A 9,204-nucleotide genomic window follows, 5' to 3' on the forward strand; every position below is an offset into this window, starting at 1 on the left:
GTAGTGGTGTTAGCATGCTAACATATCAAGTTGAAGCATGATTGATTACAAACAGAGCTGCTGGTACGGCTGCAGACTCTTTTTTTAACCCATCACTCTTTTATGTCATGCCTCTTTGAAATCACTTTTAAAGCTGACTTTTTATGTGATTTTTCTTGTTGTTTCTTTGATTCTTTTTGCTCCTTTCTCTCTTTGTCATCTTAGTCTTCTTGCTTTGACTTTGTTATCATCCCTTCAAATATGCTTCTTCAGTCGGCCTCATTGTTTGTATTCGTGTAGCTGTATTGACTTTGGGTGTCCTGTTTTTTGTAAATTCTCTTTTTAAAGGTGTTTCATAAGAAAAGTTGTTATTATTATGACATTTCTGTACTTTGTATGTTGTAATGGTGTGTTTGATGTTTCTTTTGAAGACAATGTGGGGGGGGGGGGTGAATAGTGAGCTGTTTCCTGTGTGAACCGGATCCCTGGGGTCATCCTTGAAGGAAAGCAGACTCAGGGGGGGCACAGCCTGGGTCCACTAATCCTCTCAGAAACATGTTTACAATCTCACATATATCACTGCCTATTTATAAACCATAAAATACATAAGTCTCTCACAGGGCAATAAATAGTTATGATGTGTTACCATGACTGATTAGGAGTATTATTAGCTGGAGATTGTCCAGAACCAGAGTCCAATATGGAGAAACACAGAGAGGCCAGTCGAGGACAGTTTAATACAATTTACAATCACAGATTTCTAAATTTGAAACGTGGTTAACAGCTCAGCCAGTGAATTTTTTTTAAAAAGTCATCACTTAGCAACATTCAGAGGCACCAAAGTCCCGCTGGGGGCTTTTAGGATTATGGTCTGCTGATATACGACCGTCTCACATGCTGAACAGATGTACCCAGTGCAAATGGGCCAAACTTCCTAAGTGGATGTTTTCTGTCTGCTGCTTTGAAGGGAAAGACCAGCGACTGTGGAAAAAACATAAACCAAGAATCTGTGTCAACAACATGTGTTTCCTAAAGGGACATTTTGGATATGTTTGCCACTAAAAGTTAAAGCTGAGGTGAGGAACCAACAAGATACACCTGATTTTAAAGTATCCAGTAGAAAAACATCAACTTTCAAACTGTTTTATCTGACTTCTCTCTTCCCTGGGGTTGTATTATACCTTGTTTGTGTCTCACCATGTTTCTTACTGGCGTGTAGGTTGGCTCGTCAGGTTGATTGACCCCACCTGGCTGCTCCACTTATGAAGCTCCCTCAGTCACTCTCTGGCTCTGCATGTGAGAGGACATCTCCTCTCCCACCACTTTCCTCTGGATTGAAACATTATTTTCACACTCTACATATTAAACTCACTCAGATAACCCATGACACCACTGATAGTAGAGTGCACATCATAACAGTTGGCAGGTATTTAGGTTAAAAGGCAGGTAACACATCCTACTGGTGCTTTTTATGGGTGTAGTAAAGGATGATTGAGGACTTTAAGAGCCCATGACTGAAAGGAGCCTGAAAAAATATCCTAACATTTCCTCTAGTGAAGTAGTGAGGCCCAATGTGATATTTGTTGATGGGGGCCCAGATTCCCCTTGCAGCATCCCTGCATCCAGTGGTTTCTGTTTGAATTCACACATTCAGTCCAGACAAAATCATTGATCACTTCTGACTCATACAGGCCTCAGAAACTGGAAAGGATCACATCATGGCTCGACCAGTCATGCCTCAGCCCAGGGGCGTTGCTAGGCATAAAGCTTCTACTGGGGCACGCACGCACGCACGCACGCACGCACGCACGCACGCACGCACGCACGCACGCACGCACGCTTTATATGGGCAGGTGTTTTCTTGTGCCCTCTGAAGAAATCCAGAGTTTTTTTCCAGTTAGTGAAACCAGTGCTCACAAATGTGTCATGATTCATGTGTTTACCAAACAACCTACATGAGAAACAAAAAGCTGCATCTCTATTTACAGAATATTATAACCAGGGAAAGCTTTCAAACCATTGTGAATTTAATAATGTTTTTTCTTAACCGAAAGCAGTGCTGGGGATAGTGGGACTTCACTTGTTTAGGAATTAATGAATGTATGGGAAACACTGCGGTGGATGCAACACATTAACAACTGCGCCTTAAGTCTTTTCCTGTACTTCCGATGGCCAGTCTGTCCCTGAAACTGGGGCACAGCTCATTTATACTGAGGCACGTGCCCCAGTAAAGGGAGTCTGGCGACGCCCCTGCCTCAGCCTTAAGGCTGATTTATACTTCTGCGTCTCCCCTAAGCAGCAGGGGCTAACGCGGACTTGAGCCCCACATACTTGTGCGTCGGTGTGTCTGTGTTGCGCAGCAATTCTCTGCCGAAACACTAGAGGGCAGTGTGGTCTCTCTGGTAGCCGGTCGCCTGCTTCCTGCCCCGCTACGATCTCTGTTTACTTTTCCACAGAGTTTCAGAGCGTGTTATGTTAATCTACAGCTGATACATGTTGCTGTTTATCATACAGACATGATTACATGAAGAATAGAGAGGGGGAGATGAAATACACGGCCGATGTGCGGCCGATGTCCGGGATCCCGGAAGTGTTGTAAATGCGGGAAATACAAAGCCGCCGAGCGGACCAATCACAGAGCTTGAGGTCCGCGTTGGCTCTACGGGGAGTTACATTTTGGAGGAGGTGCACGTCAGCTACGTGCGTAGGCCTCGGCGTAGGTACGGGAGCTACGCAGACCCCCGGCGCAGGGTACGCCGTTGATTCAACGCAGAAGTATAAATCAGCCTTTAATATAAGTAAAACAAAAGGCATGTTTTTCCCCCGCCCAGCAACGCTGACATTTTCATTAAGGCTGAGGAGAATGAAGTAGTGAGTGAGTTTAAGTATCTTGGCGTAGTTTTTAGATTCAAACCTTAATTTAAAGAAACCTGAGGAAAATGAAAAAAAAAAAAAAACATCAAAGAAAGAGAGAAAGAGAGAGTTTGTGTGTGTGTTTTATAACAGTGTGATTTTTTAATTGTGACCTGCAAAGGGACAATATGTAAATCAGCTCTAAGCCAACTCTGGTACAATACATTAACTGGCAGCATTTATGTTCAATATTGTACGAAATCACTTGGTAAATAAAATCTAAGAATAGTAATGGAAAGCAGTGAGGCTGTTTTTGTTATTGTTCTTGTCAGAGATTTTATCAAATTATTGTTATCACGATGTAAAGAGAATTTCAACAACTATGAAAATTGGAAATCAAAGTGTGCCGGCCTTGGTGCATATTGCTCTGACTTCACCGCCAAGAGTCGACTGGGTATTTAGCCAGCTAGGACTGAAGCCTCCAGTTTTTGAGTCATCTAGCAATTTCATTTTTATTCTTTCTTTTGAGTCTTTTCAGTTTAAATTCACTCAAAATGTGTCGTTTTGAGAAAAAGCATCCAAATGAATATAACGTAACGTATGCCTTCAGATGGAGTGACACTAATGTTTGTCACTGTAGAGTCAGACACATCAGGTCTACAGTTTGTAACCTTTCAGCCTCCTATATATATAACGATCACATCCTGAACCTGAACCTCACCATTTATGTCCATTATGAGTCTTCAGTGCCATCCTTTACATCAGTGTGACCTTAACATCATGTGGTGGATAGTAAAGGTGTGGGGGTTAAGGTGTGAGTAGTCTGTCTGTCTATCATTAATGACTTCAGTATCTCCCTGGCTTTAACATTGCCATTTGAGCCATTAAATAATCGACTATGGCATGCAACGTAAACCTTGCCATACCATGAGGCTCAGCAGACTTTGAATTTCTAGTTTCCAGATTTACTTCTTTAAGTGATGCACTCTGACCACTGGGCCAAAATCCTGCCTTTAAATTTCCAGATTAAGACAGTCAAGTAAACATTTCTGTAAGCTGGATTTGTTCCACATACCTAAACATGATGTATATGTGAACCCTTATGTCTGCAACACGGGAATAAACAGACGTTCTGCTGGCACACTCCACTAATCTAATATTTACGTCAGCCAGCAAGGATGGTACGAGCGAAACAGTGAGTGAATCTCACGCAATAAGAGCAGGGGGGGAAGAAAAGGTGGAATGGGTGAAAGGCCAAGCTGAAGTGCTCTGTGTGTCATTATCAGCAAAGTGCTCCTGAACTTCTCCACGTCTATTTCTGTTTGCCCTTCAACTCTGTTAACAGGTCATCATGGGAGAGGAGAGATCACTGAAACCTTCTGATTCAGCAAGAGGTGCAAAAGAAAACTTGATCTAGTATTTGAATCAAACTCTGCAGTAAAGGCTCTGTTTGAAAGTCTAGAAAGTGTAGCTCTGAACTCATCAGCCTCTTACGTACATGCATTCGTGCATGAACACATGCGTAGGGGAGCTGCCCTGAAATGTTCTTACTGTTCACTCGTGTCCATCACAGCGTAAAGTCTCCCCTGTCAGACGGGAGGGGTGGTGAGCAGGGGGCGAGAGATGAGGCCCATGACACCAGAAGTATGCCGCTAAAGCAACAGAGTCATGTTACCAACAGAGACCTGTGCTACAGGGGATTTTTGGATCTGTATCAATGCTACAAGTAAACAGACAGATCTTTGCAATCTCTTCTTGAAAATAACTCCCTGTCTTCAAGATTTTATTCATCAAAGTTTGCACAAGTTGCATGATACATTTGTCATCACTCCTGCCTGCTAAATCTTTTTCCATCTGTCTTTTTTGGCTTGATACATTCATCATATTGTTTCCCGCCATTCTGTGTCTCTCTGGCATGATAAGCAATGATGGATACGCCAAGAAATATGCTTTTCTATGCGTTATTGTTCAATCTTCTGATGTTGAAATCTGTCTGATGTGGGAAGAAGGCGTTCAAGGATGCGAAATAATCAAAAAGTCCTCTCTAGTGCATTAAAGCTGAGGTAATATGAAAAATATGGGTTGGGTTAAGAGGTAGGAAGTTCAGATTTTTCTTCAACATAGAATGTGCCTTGTTTGGACTGAATCAGAGAAAAACTCTAGGAGTAGCTCTCAAAAGTATGCACCCTCATTTGGGCGTCATTCTTCACATTCAAAGCTGTATGTGAATTTGATGCCCCGCCTCGACGCCTGCCAAGCCCACATTTTTTGTCTGATCAAAATTTGTTCTGATAATTTTTTCTCATCAAGGTGTCTACTATAGGTTGCCCTTGGTTTGGACTGAATCGGAGAAAAGCTTTAGAAGTTAATAGCGAAAGTATGCACCCTTATTTTGGCCCCGTTTTTCATGTTCAAAGCTAGGTGGCGCTCTTCCTGTTGAGTTTGGGATATGGGTGCAAGAGGCTTTTTTGTGCGTCCTGATGCCATGAATATAGGGAAAAATTTTCAAGCATGTAGCTCAAAATAACCCCTTTGGGGAGGGGTTTTTGAAAACTGCAGGGGGCGCTAGTGAGCACAATTTTTCAACTTTTTTTGCGAAACCCATAAAATGTCACAATTTTCCCCAGCACTGATGAGTGTGTTGGATGAGGTGAAATTACGTGCATTTTAAAGTCACAAAAATCCATTTTCCGACATTTTTTTTAATGCCCCGCCCCAAAGTCTGCCACGCCCACATCTTTTCGTCTGAACGGAATGCCTTTACTTTGTATTAATCGTCAATGGGTTTACTATAGAATGTGCCTAGTTTGGACTGAATCGGAGAAAAGCTCTGGGAGAAATTAGCAAAAGTATGCACCCTTGCACGGACCCATTTTGGCCCCATTTTTCATGTTCAAAGCTAGGTGGCGCTCTTCCTGTTGAGTTTCAAATATGGGTGCAAGAGGCTTTTTTGTGCATCCTGATGCCATGAATATGTGCAGGACTTTTCATGCATGTAGCTCAAAAAACTCTATGCGTAGCATGTTATTTTTACCTCTAGGGGGCGCTACTGATTTTTTTTTTGCGAGACCTATAATGACTTGCAATTTTCACCAGACCCGATGAGTGTGCAAGAATATCCGCATTTTTATTCACGTTCAGGGGTCCAAAAACACGTTTTAAGTGACGGAAGAAAGAACAATCCTTAGGGTTACAATAGGGCCTTCGCCACCAGCGGTGCTCCTGCCCTAAAAAGCAACTCATGACACTTACTCCTTGCTCATGAAGAATCTTGGTATTCTGTTTGACCAGCACTGCACTGTTTATCTGTGTTCCTCCTAACCTATAGATTTATGTCCTCATTTAGATACCCAGAGATTTATTTCTGCTTATTGACATTCGTCAAAGTTACTGAGTAGCCTAAAAAATGACGTACAGAGACTGTCAAGGCAAGTAGTCATAAATCTGTTGAGCTGAACTTCAAGGGTTGCTGTTTTGTTATGTTCTGTCCTGTGGGCATATTTTTATGGTTCCCCTTTGAGCTTTTTCAGTGGATTTAAGACAAGAGGCCGCTGTTGGTCTCCGGAGAGACGCAACTTAATTCCCCCTGTTCAGCCGCTGACTCAAAATGTAGACTGAAGCTGAAATTCACTTACTGGATACATCTGTTATCTCTCTGGAGCCTGGCCAAAAGAAAGATAAGTTAATGGAATGACTGCTTATGTAATTTGATTTCAATTTTCTAATCCATATGTAATATCACTTCCCGTAACAGTTGATTTAGAATTGAATTGAAACCATCAAAGTGTTCACATGGGTGAAAGCATACTCCCCTGTGTGTGTGTGTGCGTATGTGTGTTGTCTATGTTGTACTTGAGTGGTATGCATGCGCCCATCTGTTTCCTAAAGATAGGCATTGGGAGAATGTAAACAAGGACAAGGATGTTAAGTGACGCTCCATTCAAAGTCTATTTCTGACCATCATAAGAACACCCACACTGCCACAAAAGTTGCCGTGTTTTCTGTGATTTTATTTCTGAATTAATCCTCATGAATGATCCACTTAATCACCGATAGAAGTTACGCCCGCAGACATTTCCCAGTCCAAACAAGCCAGCAAATAAGAGGGCATAAATGGATTTAGAGGAGATGACATGACTCATTCAATAATCTATCCAAACAGTTTGTGACAAACACAGATTCATTTCAACAGAATAGGACAGGATATTCCTCAGAGACGTGGTGTTGGAGGGTCAAAGAGTGTGGATTCAGAGAATCAGTCCACTTTCCTGATGATTCGTCGTGTCCTTCTGATAGCAGGACAAACATACATGCATGACTTCTGCACAACTCACCCGCTCCATTATGGGGTTTCCACTCTGATAATCTATCTCCATACAAATAGCTCAGCTTCATTATAGCGTTTGTTTTGGAAAAAACCTCTCTCTGCTCAGCACTGCAGGCGTATCCTTTTCAGATGTCTGCCTTTTCAAATGCCAACTGTTTGATGCAGGATTTTTTTCTGACACAATCAGCTCCAACCTGCGAGCGATCAGGTGTTAGAGAAATGATTTGCTTTCTCACATTTAGCGACAAGATCGAGGTTCTGTTTCCTACTCTTCAGATGATGTATGAATCTCTCTGCTCAAAGAAAACCTTTCAACCCTCAAACAGCAGCCGTGGTTTCCAGGGAAATACAGCGGCCGATGTATTCAAGCTGATCGTACCTCAAAACAGATGCTCACAAAGGCCGCACAGCCACACAGGACAGAACATGGCTTGCTCATGCTGCTGCTTTATTAGCTGTGACAGTGGGTCAAGAACAATATATCAGAACATTAATCAGGTGCTCTTCAAAGTGCAGTCAATCTAGATCAATGATAATTTTTCCTGTAACGGTAAATCAGATTAAGGACTTACATTGGCCATGTGGGTGTTGCCCTTTTGAGTCGCTACTGACATGAGAGAAACCTTTCAGAGAGTGGTCTGGATTATATTTATGTTCTCTGTATGCTGGAAATGGACTTATATTGTTTCTAAACTTATAAAAGAGGGGAATTGACTTACTTATATGTCAGTGTTTACTTAATCCATTAAGCACATTTTCAGGCTGAATTGAAAAGATCCCTCTCCAGATTAGATTATGCCCTGATTTTTATTTGACAGTAGATTATGTCACTCTAACCCGCAGGGCACACATCACATCTCTCTAACTTCATGAGGAGCTATCATGAGGAGCTATCATGAGGAGTAAACACAGTTATACTCCACACTGGAAGCACTTTATGTGTTTCCTTTTTTATTTTAACATGAAAATGAAGTCAAACCAAGCAGCGATTGTAGTTCTTCAAATGTCCACTTGAGGCTGGCTGCAAAAACATCATAAACCACATACACACACATTCAAAAAGCTGATCTTAACAGCAATAATAAACATGTTTACAGCTTGATTCAAAATAAGTTTTTGGTCTGAATAGCTCATCTTTCTACCGGACAACTCACATCACTCCAATTCTATCTTCCCTACATTGGCTTCCAGTTAAATTTAGGATTCATTTTAAGGTTCTCATTTTTGTGTACAGAGCTCTGCGTGGTCAGGCTCCTGAATACATCGCCGACCTGCTCCAACCCTACCTCACCAGTAGGTCACTCAGGTCTTCTGACCAGGGCTTCCTGGTTGTCCCTCGAGCTTGTCTAAGAACAAAAGGTGACCGTGCTTTTGAAGTGGTGGCACCAACATTGTGGAACGTTCTTCCTGTAAATGTTCGTTCAGCTGTCTCTGTTGTCACCTTTAAAAAACTTGTGAAGACACATTTATTTAAACAGGCCTTCGACATCACTGGGTTCAGACTAATGTTTTAATTATGCTATGGTCTGTTTCTTTTAATGTGTTGGATATTTTTCTATGAAGCACTTTGTGATTTTATTCTATGAAAGGTGCTATAGTAAATAAAATGTACTTACTTACTTACTTACTTTCTATCGGCACACACTGTACTTGGGGTGATTTTATTTTAGAACTCAATAATTTTGAAGATATTATAATACGATTTGCATAACTAGAGGCATGCCTGACTTGCCTGACCAGCTGACACCCACTGTTCGTGAGGCAGCTGTCATCATCTTTGTCTGTAGTTAAGTCGTATTTTCAATATGGCGACTGCATGAAAAATAAAACCGATGACTAACATTTCAGCTGATACACAACAACTAGCAAAATGAACTGTGAAGCTTGCTTACCATGGCATGTGAAGTGCAACTGTTCAAGATGTCACAAGCAGCTTCTATATGAAACCTGTTTTCACTTTTTTTTGTAAATTCTGGGCTGAAATAAAAAGTTAGACTTAGTTTAAGGTAGTTTTCACGGAGCTCAACATGGTGACAGCGTAGCGG

At 41.7% G+C, this 9,204-nt stretch overlaps 1 long non-coding RNA gene across 1 annotated transcript; it reads right to left on the reverse strand.

The window, feature by feature from the left end:
- Positions 1–698: 698 nt before the first annotated feature.
- LOC117814836 lies at positions 699–1,689 on the reverse strand. Its single transcript, XR_004631649.1, has 3 exons — positions 1,523–1,689; positions 1,161–1,308; positions 699–960 (listed from the first exon to the last, which is right to left on the reverse strand). It is a non-coding gene; the product is annotated as an uncharacterized LOC117814836 (long non-coding RNA).
- Positions 1,690–9,204: the final 7,515 nt, after the last annotated feature.

Source organism: Notolabrus celidotus, chromosome 6 (genome assembly GCF_009762535.1).
Source record: "Notolabrus celidotus isolate fNotCel1 chromosome 6, fNotCel1.pri, whole genome shotgun sequence".
NCBI classification, from domain to species: domain Eukaryota; kingdom Metazoa; phylum Chordata; class Actinopteri; order Labriformes; family Labridae; genus Notolabrus; species Notolabrus celidotus.